Raw genomic sequence first — 13,921 nt, 5'->3', positions numbered from 1 at the left:
AACGATACAATTTACGAGAAAAAGTAAAAATATGTCGGCTTAAAGTTGGTTCACCATCAAAATAAAGAATCGACAACATCTGACTAATTTGAATGAAAAATTCATGAAATTGTGTGAACAAAGACGAATTTGATCTTCACATTCTGCGATCCGTCAGCGGGTGGGACGAATTTGAATGGCAATCGACGATTCTGAATGCTATGTCTTCGAAAATGTTTGACGAAAAACGAATTACAATGACAATTGACGAAATTGAAGTTACGATTTGCGTTCCATGTGCTTCTTGGGACGAAATTGAATAATAAATCTTTGAAATTGAATGACAAAAGTGCGAAAATGGATGGGAAAACCTATATTTGGAATTTCCCCTTCGGTGTTGGTATTAGCGTTGCCGTACGTGCAAGACCTATATCTTAATATCAATGAATATGGACATCATCCCACCCGCATAGCGTAGCCTGGGCTAAATTAACAGCAGTCAACTGTGGAAAGTGGTTGAATGACATTTGCTCCCGAGACATTATTAATTGCTGCAATGAAATATCTGTACGCTACGTCAAACATAACCTTAACCCTAGTCCTCTCATCAAACTAAACCTAAAACGCTATCACAATTTCCTAACCCTAATCGTACTCTTGCATAGCCTAAGTCCTTGGAGAAAATAAAACTGGAGCAATTGCCGCAGGAGCCAATGTCGTGTCACCGTGGAAAGCACACGTACTCTAGCCATGACTACATAAATCTGTGTCTTGGAACAAAATGGAAATCGACGTGTTTGTACTACCTATATTCTTCTTCCATCACTCGTGTAACGCAGGATAGTCATGCCTGCATCTTTTCTTCTTGACTTCCAGCAACGGCAATCACTTTTTCTTACGTTATGCAATTCCAACGCAGATTCCTTAGTGGTACAACAGAGAAGAAAATATTAGTGTTGGGGATAACGATGATTGGTACGGCTTGCTCTCTGTCTATAGTTATTTTAGAGATTGTATACGCCACTGTCAGCACTAGGAGCAAGCTAGAAGTTTTCCATTGCGTTCCAATCCATTTTTTAAGATGTCGTCTATTTCCTTATAAATGATGTCCCTTTCAGGCGTGTTTGGAAAACAGCAAAGTAGAAGATTTAAAGTTTTCCCCGAATGAAACCATCGGAAAGTTTGTAAATGGCAGACCTATAATGACACTGGAGATGACAGGCGGACCATTAGTTATTTAACCTGTGGAGACCAGGCTCCTTGTTTCATGACATGGCATAGTTGTCGAATTCTCTCTAAGTTTTCTCCCGGGATTCCTCCTACGTACCATTTTTGAAAGGCGCCCATAACGTTCTTGGGCAGAAAACACGGTGTCGCATGCTGTGCATAGCAGAGCTACCAAGTCTCACGCATTCTGCGTGAGACTCAAGCATTTAGGGGCCGTCTCACGATCTCACGCATGACACCCATTTTTCTCACGCATCGGGCGAAGTTTGCAACTTGGGCCTATAATAAGGAGCATAGCTCAAAGGATTAGAGTGATAGTTGCAATTGAAGGTATTTTCCATTTGTCTGTCAAAATAAGTAAAAAATAGTCCGCACTTAAAGTGCCCCTGATCGCACCATTAAGAGCTAAGAATTGAAAATGCTCCCTACCGTGGGAGGCCGGGGGGGGGGGGGGGGGGGGGGGACCCCTCCCACACCGTCGCTCGCGCGCACATTCGCTCGCCGAGATGCCGAGTCATGAGAATCTCACTCATAAAAAATTTTTGAACTTGGCATCTCTGGCATAGTGGCAGTATCATATCAAGTGACAATTTTAAAAGCCTTTTAGATTTTGTCTTAATGTCCTCATGTAGGACTTATGTTATTAGACCTACTTCCTTGAAAAATTAATGGCCAATCATTTTGTGCTGAAGTGCGTGTGTTAGAGTGAGTGTCGTAGGTAAAATATGGATATGATTTGCTATCAGATGAACCTTTTTAATGTCACTGTTCTATTCTGGTATCTGAAACCGGAAGTAAATAGTGTATTATTGACATTACATTGTAAGCGTTTGAACCTGTATCACTTTTTCATCATAACTATAATATAGATGCTGAAGCGCTGTGCGCTATATTGAAGGCTGCACGCAATCCAATTGTATACGGATAGCACTCCTATAGAAGTCCTGTACATATAGAATTGAGGTCTGCTTTTGGATTTGGGAAAACGAATGTGTATTTGTTGTACGATGCCATTCATGCACGATACGAGCAAACGATCATGTCTCCTATGAACTTGATTGGGTTCAAAGTACGCTGTATGGTACATAATGTTGGGAATATAAAGACTTCACACACATTATTAGCAAGCGGAGAGGAGCGTCACATAAACTTGCACGCATTCATTTAACAAAGAAATCCCGTTTGTTTGGGAAAGACGCACTGCTTTGGGTGTGTTTGACGGTCGCCATTTTTTTTTTTTTTTTTTTGATAACAGGGATTACTTCGCAGTCTTTCGGGACGTTCCGATATTCATAAAACGTGCATTCAACTCATTCTTGACGAATTATCTTAATATTTGACTACCTGTGATGGATAGAAGATATTACTTCGTTCTCTTATTAACATGTGCTGTAACTCTGTTCTGTGGGCAAATCGGACACGGTAAGACGAACTCTATTTTCTTGATCCTGCACTTCATTTAGCGATGTCGGTTACCAGCCGAGTAACAAAAATAATGTGTGTCCAAAACAACAGAGCCAACCAAAAAATTACCAAGCTTAGGAAATACCTGTCACTTTGTATGAAGGATGCTCGTTTAGCGTTCATTATTTTCTTCACACAATTTGAATGTTGGTCTTATTAGTCACTATTCTCATGATGTAAACTAAAATGAGGCCAAAGATAGGTCCTACTTGTGTTTCTCATACTATACTTGTTTCTTCACTTATGTGTACAAAATTATTTTCGGAACAATGAATATGTTACCATCGATGCTTTTCGGATACCGAAAATTACCCCTAGAGATTAGCCCACACTAACTTATTCACATTAATTTACATGTTCATTTCATTTCACTGGAACAGCAGCACGTAATGACACGTGAGAATTATTTTATGCGAAAGTTGTGAGTTTATAATATATATACCCCTGCTGGAAAGACAACGGTGTCATACAGTGTGAGGCATAGTGTAAACACATTGAGAACACGCTGTGGATTCTCTTGACATTGTTGAATTGTAGCATTGTGACATTATGCATACTGTTGTCTTAAATCCAATTGTGCAAGTGTAATGTTCTAATATCAACGCTTTTGATTATCAAAAAGATCATAATTATTCAGATTCTTTTTTTTTATAGTTATGATCTTCGAAGTATGGAGAGAAGAAGCAGGCTTATCTATAGTTTAATCTGGTGATTGTTATGATAAGAAAGCGTTATCTGCCGTTGCCAGCTCTCTCGAATAAAAAGCTTAGATTTGAACTTGAATATCAGACTAAACACATCCAAATTGCCCATCTTTGTGTTCTGTACAATTAAAAGGGAAGACTCATAGTTTTGGTTGAAACCCAACCTCAAAACAACCTTTATTTGATAAAAATTGGTTTTGAAATGGCTGAAATACCCAAAACAGAGCAATCCTAATGAAAGGTGGGACCAACCTTTTATTTGTTTTCCTTTATTTTTCCGATATCTCAGCCATTCCAAAACCGGTTTTCATCAAATAAACTTTGAATTCCTCTTAGAATGGTATGCTTTGTAAAAATTTAAAAGCCCAAACGAATGCTCATCTCCACCGACACTTTACCATACTTTAATGGGCAAAAAATAAAACTCTTACTGAAAGCGTAAAAAACATACTAAGGTTTTCAACTGGCTATTTGAAACTTAACATCATAATCATGTGATATGTTCCCTCCGCTGCCCATAATTTTCCATGAGGACAGGCAGCATGCATATACGACGAGGTGATTCTTACAAGTAAGTTTAGCTTGATAATGAATGCATACATGACATGAACCTATAATTGGTATAATATTATATAGTATAATATCCATCGTGTAGCCTCAGTGGTAGGCACTGCCCCCAACGTTCAAGGATGGAAAGGAGAAGACATCCGATTGCCGTGTGTTGTCCAGGAGGAGCCTCTCGTTGTGTTCTGGGTGAAAGAAGCAATCTCAGACCAGCAGCAGAGGACGGTCAAAGCTAGATTCGCTGATGGAGAATTTGCGAGTTTAGAGGAACGGTTCGACATTGACAAGAACTTTAGCCTCGTCATCACCGACTTGGAGGTGGCAGATGAGGGTCGTTACTATTGTCAGGTGCTGCTGAAGAATATCCAAAGTTTTGACAATAGCACGATCATCAGAGTTAGTGGTAAGTAATGTCTTCCTTTTCGCCATGTCATATCATATGTTGGTAAAAGACGGGAAAAATCAAATAAAGTCTCGCACACACGCATGGCGTCACATATAAATTTCAATGCTAGCAGTACAGCCTATTTCCATTGTAGGGTGATGTTGGATAACTGAGATTTTGATTGCTATCACACATTTTGTTAAGAGAATTTATAACCTTTGACACTTACATTAACGTATTCTTTGGGTGATTTCAAGTCCGGTGCTAGTGCTAGTGCTAGTGCTAGTGCTAGTGCTATCTGAGCACTAGCACCGGCGATAAAACCGAACTTGAAATCACGTCGGTGTTGGGGGTTGACCTCAAAATTATGACATATTTCCGGTAGTTGGTGCTGGGCTCGGTATTGAATGTCGTCTGCTGAACTGAGCTCCGCCGTTCATGTTATCGATTTACGTGCTTTTCCCCCATCGACTAACACTAGCCCCTAGGGATTATCATTTTCGTCATTTCAAGTTCGGTGCTGGTGTTAGCGTTGCCGTGCAGGCCCGCATTCACTCCTATTATAGATGTTTTACGTGCAAAGTCTAGCTAATACAGCGGTCGCACACGAAACGTACACGAACACTGCAGACATGGCTACATAAATTTGAGCCTGGGAGCAAGATTAAGATAGTTGTGTATTTAAGAAGGGATGGAATTTGAGGCAACACCGCGGTGTTTGGTTTAGTGTTAGGATCGATAATTTTGATCGGTATCGCTTCGTTAATCTGACCGCCGGTGTTGGAGCTCGATTTAGCGCAGTTATTTGGGAGCTAGCACTAGCACTAGCACCGAACTTGAAATCACCCATTGTTACTCACAGAATGTTCAAAGTGTAACACGTTAGGTCTACAATATTGCCAATTTTTGCATACGTTTTGCTATACAGGACACTGTAAGCTAGTGTTTTAAACCAGGAATCTCATTACCTGGTAATCATTCCATACGCTAAATTGACAAAATCTCTTAATCTTTTACTTAGCACGATTTTAAACAGCAAACAGACAGATAAGGAAAATTTAGGTAATGAGAAAGAGAACATAATTGGTTAACATTGTGTCAGAGAGGAGTTGCAATCAATTTACCAGCACGTATATGCCATTCAGATAGGATCGCACACATAACTTAACGTTTCTATCCTTTTGAACAAAGCCGTTTATATATCTTTGCAAAATACAACCAAAGTGTGCGTAGATTGTGAACTGTCAGTGCTTGAACTTTCCACTTTCATTTGCATTCATGCAAATTACGAAGGATAAGATAAATAGTTCGTTTTCCATGAAAAATATCATGTTGGCATTTTTGGGAGATAGTGAAAATTAGGATTGGAATACAAAGTATAACAATCACGTCAATTTAAAATAATATTTATTTCCGACCCTAGCGATGACATCAGGACATACGATTGAGGGATGCGCTGATAGAAGTCAATCTCGTCAAAGCCGGTGTACATACCAATTCCCCTCCAACACCCCTTCTGTTAACCTCACGTGTGTCGTGAGTGGATTCAAACCTAACATTTCCATGCTGTGGACCAAGGATTTGGGAAAGAGAGTAAGTTCCGTGGTTTCACTACAGAACACACTTTCTGATGGCACATACGAGAGGTTCGAGACAATCACTGTTACAGCTATACATGGAAGAGAGCAAACCTTCATGTGCTTGGCTACCGGTGACTCACTGAATGGAACGTCGACCCGAGAAATCACCGTTCTGCCTTTTTCAGGTTTCGTGACATGTTGCCAATTTTATGTTTCCGAATCATAACTTGTATACAATTGATATTACTTAAATTAATGTTCTAAATGAGATTGGTCACGGAGAAGTATAATTCAGTGACTCATGTTTAGAGCAAAGTAACATTCCGGCACAAAAGAGTCCATTTTACTAGTCCGCCAATACTAGTAAAAATGCATAGGGGCCTACAGGAAAAATATTTACCAATTCAAATGGATAAAAAAAGGAGGTAAAAAAAAACACACCCTTACGACTATTTGCAGGAGTACGGTCACAAGTCCAACTCCCGCGAGTTATACAGCCCAGAATCCATACATCCGTGATCTCGACACTTCTTAGGCAAGTTAGGCCCTTGAGTTTAGGCATCAAAAACGGCCCAGGACTACGACACTCATCACTCCGATATCGCTCGGCTTTTAGTGCATGTAGTGTCAGTCTCATGGGCCTTTTTTTTTGCCTGGTGTCAGATTCGTAAGCCTCGTTAGCCTTGTGTCGGTCTCTATAGGCCTTGTTTGCATAGTGTCGGACTCCAGGGCTTTTTTTGGATAATGTCGAGCTGGTAGGTTGTATGACTTGTGAGCTATCGTATGACTCAAACCTTTTATAAATGTCGAGCTCGTTGGCCGTATGACTCGTGGGTGTCGGTCTCTTAGCTAGGATGACTCAATTAGAATGTGTCCTTTGAATAATTTATTTTGTCAACATATCTATTTATAATGATGATATATTCGTGCAATCAACCACTTCGTTGGCGCTATCATCATAGGCAACACACACACACACACACACCCTCATACAAAAGTACTAAATGTTGATGTTTTTGTAAGTATATCTAAGTATAAATATGTGTTTATTTTATTGCCTCTACATGGGGTAATAAATGCAAGCGTGTTTCATTTGTGTCTATATCAAGTTTCAGGAAAACGTGTTAATTTGGGTCTCATCATTGGACTCGCCATTGGTGTGCCTGTTGCCTTAGTCATTCTATTTCTCTTTGTTGGGAAGTATCTCCAAAACAAACATCCGGACTACCTACCGCGAAAAGGTATCGATCTATTTTCTATTAACTATTTTCTTTAAGGTTCTATATTTGCAATCATTTGTATATGAGCATATGTGTCCGTGTGTGTATGTGTGTGTTTACGTGTCTGTGTCTGTGTGTGTGCCTGTGTGACTGCATATATTTGTGATTTTTTTGTTTTAGTTTTATTTCTGCATTTTCGTCATTTTTATATAATAAATAAATAAACAAATAAATACACATCAATAAATTTCTTTCTTTTTTCAAAATTACATAAACAGAACTTGCAAATTTGTTATCAACGCTAATTAATCGATGTCAAATATAAAAAGTTTTCATGAAGGGAAAATATGTCAGACCACACATCGGATAGTAATCGCATGATTGAAGTGATGCTTTCCTGAGAATCTGGTGGTGAAAAGTGGGAAAACGAAAAAAAAAAGTGTGGCAAATATTTTGTCCCAATATATGATATGAAAACAATCATTGATAGTGATGCTGTTGTTGGTGATTATATGTTTCAGGATGTGGCTGGAACCCCTGCTGGCGAAGACCACACACGCCAGAGCGATTTTACGAGGAAGAAGAATTAATGCTGAGTAAGAAAAACATGGAGATAATCGCAATCCTATTCGTCGTCAAAAATGCATTTTTATCATATTATGCAGAGTGACTTTTTATTTTCAACATTACATTTCATCTCTTTTAACCACATTCGTTGCAAATTAATTGAACCGTTTTACGTAATGCACTAAATATTAAGAAATTTACGATTTTGTTATATTTAGGAGGATTAAGAGCCTTCTTATAATATCCTCTATCAGCAAGTACAGTTAACCTTTTTGAATCTATCGACTAATTATATATTCCCGACCTTATTTCTCTCTCCCTCTCTACCCCCCCCCCCTCTCTCTCACTCTATCTCCCTCTTTGTCAATCTGTGTATTATAAAGTTATTGTAGATATGTGTGTGCGGGTATTTATGTACATTCATGATAATGTATAATAATGATGTTGCGTTTTTGCTTTTTCGCTTCTTGTTTCTCTTTTAAGAACCATTATCGCTTACAAAGGAACAAGTTCGGCAATGCAAGGAAGATCTGAAGGCGTATTACCGTGTGTCACGACGCAAGGTCACTGTGGATCCACTCAACTTTATGGAACGTGTTGAATTGGATGAAATTTATACGAATTTAAGTATAATAGACCAAAGTAACAAGCGTAAGACACCAATAACATACGATGATCTTCTGACCAACGATGAAAAAGGAAATCTTTCAAAACGACTTCTGATACAGGGTGAGGGAGGTGTCGGGAAAACAACACTATGCTCTAAGATTGCCTGGGATTGGTGCCAGGGACGTGTTCTCCAGGATCTGGACATGGTGCTCTTAATACCTCTTCGAGATGTTAAGAAAGCAACAAGTATTGGTGGTATTGTCGAAACATACCTCTCTCATTCAAATACAGCAACAAAGACAAATATAGATAACTATATTTCAGCAAATCTACATAGATTTCTCATTATATTTGACGGTTTCGACGAGTTTGACGAGCAATTAAGTAAAACGAGCAGCAGTGAGGTCATTCATATTCTAAGAACAGAGCAATACAATTCATGCAGGGTAATTGTGACCACACGCCCTTGGAGAACGAATGAATTCATGATGGACAAGACTCTTGCCGAAGCTTACACTTTTCTTAATGTCGAAGGATTTAACAAGGAGAATTTATCATCTTATATCAGAAAGTACTTTCAAATAAGACAGAAGGAAAATCTTGCAGAAAATTTGATCAGTTTTATGGAAGAAAATGATGTCATCAGGTCAAACATGGCCCCGTTTCCTATCTACTGTGCAATGCTCTGCCTCATGTGGAACGACTACAGTGAGGAGAGACGAAAGGAAATGCAAAAGTTGCAAACTTTCTCCAAGATTTTTGAAGAAATGATCTCTTTTCTGAAAGAACACTACGCACCAAAAATGTGTGAAAATCTACAGAATCAGAATATTGCTGAACATTTGAAGAAAGCTGGTAAGGCAATTCAAGAAATAAGTGAGACAGCGCTGGAGGGTCTGTTTGGCAGGAAGCTTTCATTTCCTGAAGAACAATTCAGAGCGTGTCATGATGCAATGGAAATATGCTGCAGAGTGGGTGTTTTGACAAAAGAAAAAGATGTCATTAAAAGGGAGAGTCGGCGCTATTTCAACATTTCATCCTTGGATGCGTCAACTGTCTCTTTTCCCCACAAACTGTTTCAAGAATACATTGCAGGCGTATATATTGAGTATCTATTCACTAATGATCGCACCAAGTACGAAAAGGTGAAAAAGAAACTTCTTAGTCGAGCTGAGGAGTTCCGCTACGTACTCTACTTCACCTCAGCTTCAGGGAATGAAATCGGTCTGGATATCATCGAGGACCTGGTGAAGTGTTCTGACCAATATTTCTGCACTGACGTTGCGTTTGAATGTCACACTGAGGAGGCAGCAAGGGCAGTGGGAAAACGATGGAATAAATACGAAGTATCATTCTCTTCACCAGAACACACAGTGTCAGGAGTGGTGTTCATGGTGCGCTGCAACCAAGTGGTGAGTGACCCAACTTGACTATTGATTTGAAATGTAAAAAAAAATTGTGTAGAACAAGTATAAAATTCCGTGCGTATGTGTGTGTGTGTGTGTGCCTCTTTCCCTGTGTGAAATTAAGTACACAATCTACAACCTCGACATCTTTACTCTGTACTCAGTGTTTGTTTGTTTGTTTGTTTTTAAGACCTGACCAGGTCCTATTTATTGGGGAAATCGTTCTGAAATACAACATCTTGTAAAAGTTTAATATCGACATTATTGTAATATTGTTAGTGTAAAATAATTGTCTTCCTCGCATCATACAGTTGTAAGGTGACTTGGTGTGTGAGATAAATCTTAACCGCCATGTCTAATTAGAAAGCTGGGGATAAATTGTATAAAATGTTTATCCTTGTGGCTTTTAGAAAAGATAGCTATAATGAGTAAAGCAAGATATTCTTTTAGCAAGATAATAATTGGTGTAGTTCCACGCTCGAGTAAAATTAGACCGATTTGCGACAGTTGCAGTTGCTAAACTGCACCTTGCATGGGCGTAAATCCCGGGGGGGGGGGGATGGGGGATATATCCCCCCTGAAATGGAAGAGGGGGGGGGGATGGCCTGTACAATCATCCCCCCCTGAATTTTGAAAAAAAAATGGAGGAAGCAGAAATGCGATTGTATCAATTTTGGCATATTGCATGACGTTTGAACGCCGGCCTTCAGACAGGTAACAGAGCTGAACAGTATTCTATCTTGTAGGAAAATGTATACATAATTTTCTCAAGCGCTCGCTCGCTTTGCTCGCTTGCGAAGAAAGTAACATCGACATACACTGTAAGGTATGGCTCAGACGTTGACAACGTCAAATAGTAGGCCTACATGTAAACATGCTATGACGCGAGTAACTGGGGACCATCTACAATTATGTACGAAAACAAACAAACAATAACAAAAACTATATCGCCATATTGAACCCCCTCCATAACCTGAATCATTCCTGAGAAACGACAGTGAGTGATGACTCAGTCAGGATACATCTATAGGCATACCCAGGGAAGATCAGGGGCGTCAAATCTATCGGGGGGGGGGGGCAAAGGGGCATTTGCCCCGCCCCTACGGAGGTGTTTAGGCAGACAAATCATTTATCCCCAACGCAATTCCCCGAGATGAGGACAAATCTCGAACTTTCTTAATGGAAAATTATCCAAATACCGCCACAACTATGCACCAGATCGTTGAATTGCAATCATAGACATGCAAAAGCTCCGCCATACTAGATCCCTTTCGATAGACTTTGTATACTTTTGAGATTGACGTACATTTCCCTAATTTATCAAAGAGTGTGCAGCAGATCTTTCATTTAACAAAAGCTCCCTCATATGCAAAGGCATCGATAGGGGGGGGGGTATGGTTCCCCCATAAAAGTGGGACAAACAAAAGCGAAAAATATAGCTACAAACGGCAGTTTTTGGAGTGTAAAATGTCAAAATTTTAAAGCTCGCTCGCTCCTCTCGCTCGCTCCTCTCGCTCGCATCTAATCGGTATGCCATTCTCCTAATGTTGCTGCCAGAGATTGACAGCAGTTGCGCCCGGTGCGCCCCCTTAATTTCCAAAGCGAGAAATAAAGCTACAAACGGCAGCTTATGGACTATAAAATGTCAAAATTTTGAAAGTATAGCTACAAACGGCAGTTTTTAGAGTGTAAAATGTCAACATTTTAAAGCTCGCTCGCTCCGCTCTCTCGCATTTAATCGTTATGCCAGTCTCCTGATGTTGCATACTGCAAGTAATTGCCAGCATTTGTGCCCGGTGCGCCACCCCCTTAATTTCCAAAGCGAAAAAGTATAGCTACAAACGACAGTTTTTAGACTGTAAAATGTCAAAATTTTCAAGCTCTCTCCAACTTTCTTAATGGAAAATTATCCAAATACCGCCACAACTATGCACCAGATCGTTGAATTGCAATCATAGACATGCAAAAGCTCCGCCATACTGGATCCCTTTCGATAGACTTTGTATACTTTTGAGATTGACGTACATTTCCCTAATTTATCAAAGAGTGTGCAGCAGATCTTTCATTTAACAAAAGCTCCCTCATATGCAAAGGCGTCGATAGGGGGGGGGTATGGTTCCCCCATAAAAGTGGGACAAACAAAAGCGAAAAATATAGCTACAAACGGCAGTTTTTGGAGTGTAAAATGTCAAAATTTTAAAGCTCGCTCGCTCCTCTCGCTCGCATCTAATCGGTATGCCATTCTCCTAATGTTGCTGCCAGAGATTGACAGCAGTTGCGCCCGGTGCGCCCCCTTTAATTTCCAAAGCGAGAAATAAAGCTACAAATGGCAGTTTATGGACTATAAAATGTCAAAATTTTGAAGCTCGCTCGCTTCGCTCGCTCGCATTTAATCATTATGCCATTCTCCTGATGTTGCTGCCAGTAATTGCCGGCAGTTGCGCCCGGTGTGCCCCCCTAAATTTCCAAAGCGAAAAATAAAGCTACAAACGACAGTTGGGGGACTGTAAAATGTCAAAATTTTCAAGCTCACTCGCTTTGCTCGCTCGCATTTAATCGTTCTGTCATTCTCCTGATGTTGCTGCCATGACTGCCAGCAGTTGCGCCCGGTGCGCCCCCCCCCTTTATTTCTAAAGCGAAAAAATACAGCCAGAAACGGCAGTTTTGGGACCTTAAAACGTCAAAATTTTCAAGCTCGCTCGCTTCGCTTGCTCACATTTAATCGTTATGCCATTCTCCTGATGTTGCTGCCAGTAATTGCCAGCAGTTGCATCTGGTGCGCCCCCTTAATTTCCAAAGCGAATAAATACAGCCACAAACGGCAGTTTTGGGACTGTAAAATGTCAAAATTTTAAAGCTCGCTCGCTCCTCTCGTTCGCATTTAATCACTATGCCATTCTCCTGCTGTTGCTGCCAGTAATTGACAGCAGTTGCACCCGGTGCGGCCCCCCTTAATTTCCAAAGCGAAAAAGTATAGAGCTCTACAAACGGCAGTTTTTAGAGTGTAAAATGTCAAAATTTTAAAGCTCGCTCGCTCCGCTCTCTCGCATTTAATCGTTATGCCAGTCTCCTGATGTTGCATACTGCAAGTAATTGCCAGCATTTGTGCCCGGTGCGCCACCCCCTTAATTTCCAAAGCGAAAAAGTATAGCTACAAACGACAGTTTTTAGACTGTAAAATGTCAAAATTTTCAAGCTCTCTCGCTCCGCTCGCTCTCATTTAATCGCTATGCCATTCTCGTGATGTTGCTGCCAGTGATTGACAGCAGTTGCGCCCGGTCCGCCCCCTCCTTAATTTCCTAAGCGGGGTTCCCACTATCACGATTGGCGCCACGACTGAAGTCGTGGTCTTAATCGTGCAGCAAGCGTGATGGTCTTATCAGATTGTATCGGATTTTAAGGTCAATCGTGGCAATCGCGTTAATCGTAGAAAATTTTTGGACGGTTCAAAAATTTTCTGCGATTAACACGATTAGTTTTTGATCGTGATCATCGCATCAGATCGTCTGGGATCGTATCAAAACGCAGCAAATCTCTTCTAATCGTGCTTCTTGATCGTGTTGATCGGGATCGACTTTTTCACTTCACTTCCGCATATTATTTTCTTTTTTGCCCATTTGCCCTTATTTTACTCATAGATTACATTTATTTTGTTTTCTGATAGGTGGTAGCCTGCATCTTTATAGATTATCATTTCCTAACGGAAAATTGTATGACTGTGTGGGGTTTTAATTGTCGTGATTTTTAAGGTACATTATTAAAATCATATTTTTTTATGATTTCATAAAAATGAAAGTTGTATTACAGATCGTTAGATGTTTTCATACACAAAACAGGATATGGGATAACTTTTGTAACGAAAACAAAAAATGAGCAAAAATAAAATGGCAATTGTATGTCTGCACTTATTGACTAACGTCAGTACAAAGATGAGAATAATTTAATGAATCGTGCTTGAATGAGCACGATTCAAAGGCAAATGGTGACTTTTTAAAAGTATACTATAATCAAAATAGTATATATATTTTTTTTTTGGGGGGGGTGCAGTATCCTGCTTTTTGTGTATTGTACATAATGATTAAGCGTTGTTGTTGTTTCACCAGCCCTCGTTTGACCCCTTCACATCTATTTTGACTCTTTTCAATGTCTTTGTGTGTGTGTGTGTTTGGTATCTAACGAGCATAATTTTAGAGGAAATGGTTATTTTCAACTCTCA

Source organism: Diadema antillarum, unplaced genomic scaffold (assembly GCF_040938485.1).
Source record: "Diadema antillarum isolate AM-2024a unplaced genomic scaffold, OU_Dant_1.0 scf00000036, whole genome shotgun sequence".
NCBI lineage: Eukaryota > Metazoa > Echinodermata > Echinoidea > Diadematoida > Diadematidae > Diadema > Diadema antillarum.
The sequence above is the reverse complement of the archived record's forward strand: the minus strand, read 5'-3'. Positions refer to the sequence as shown.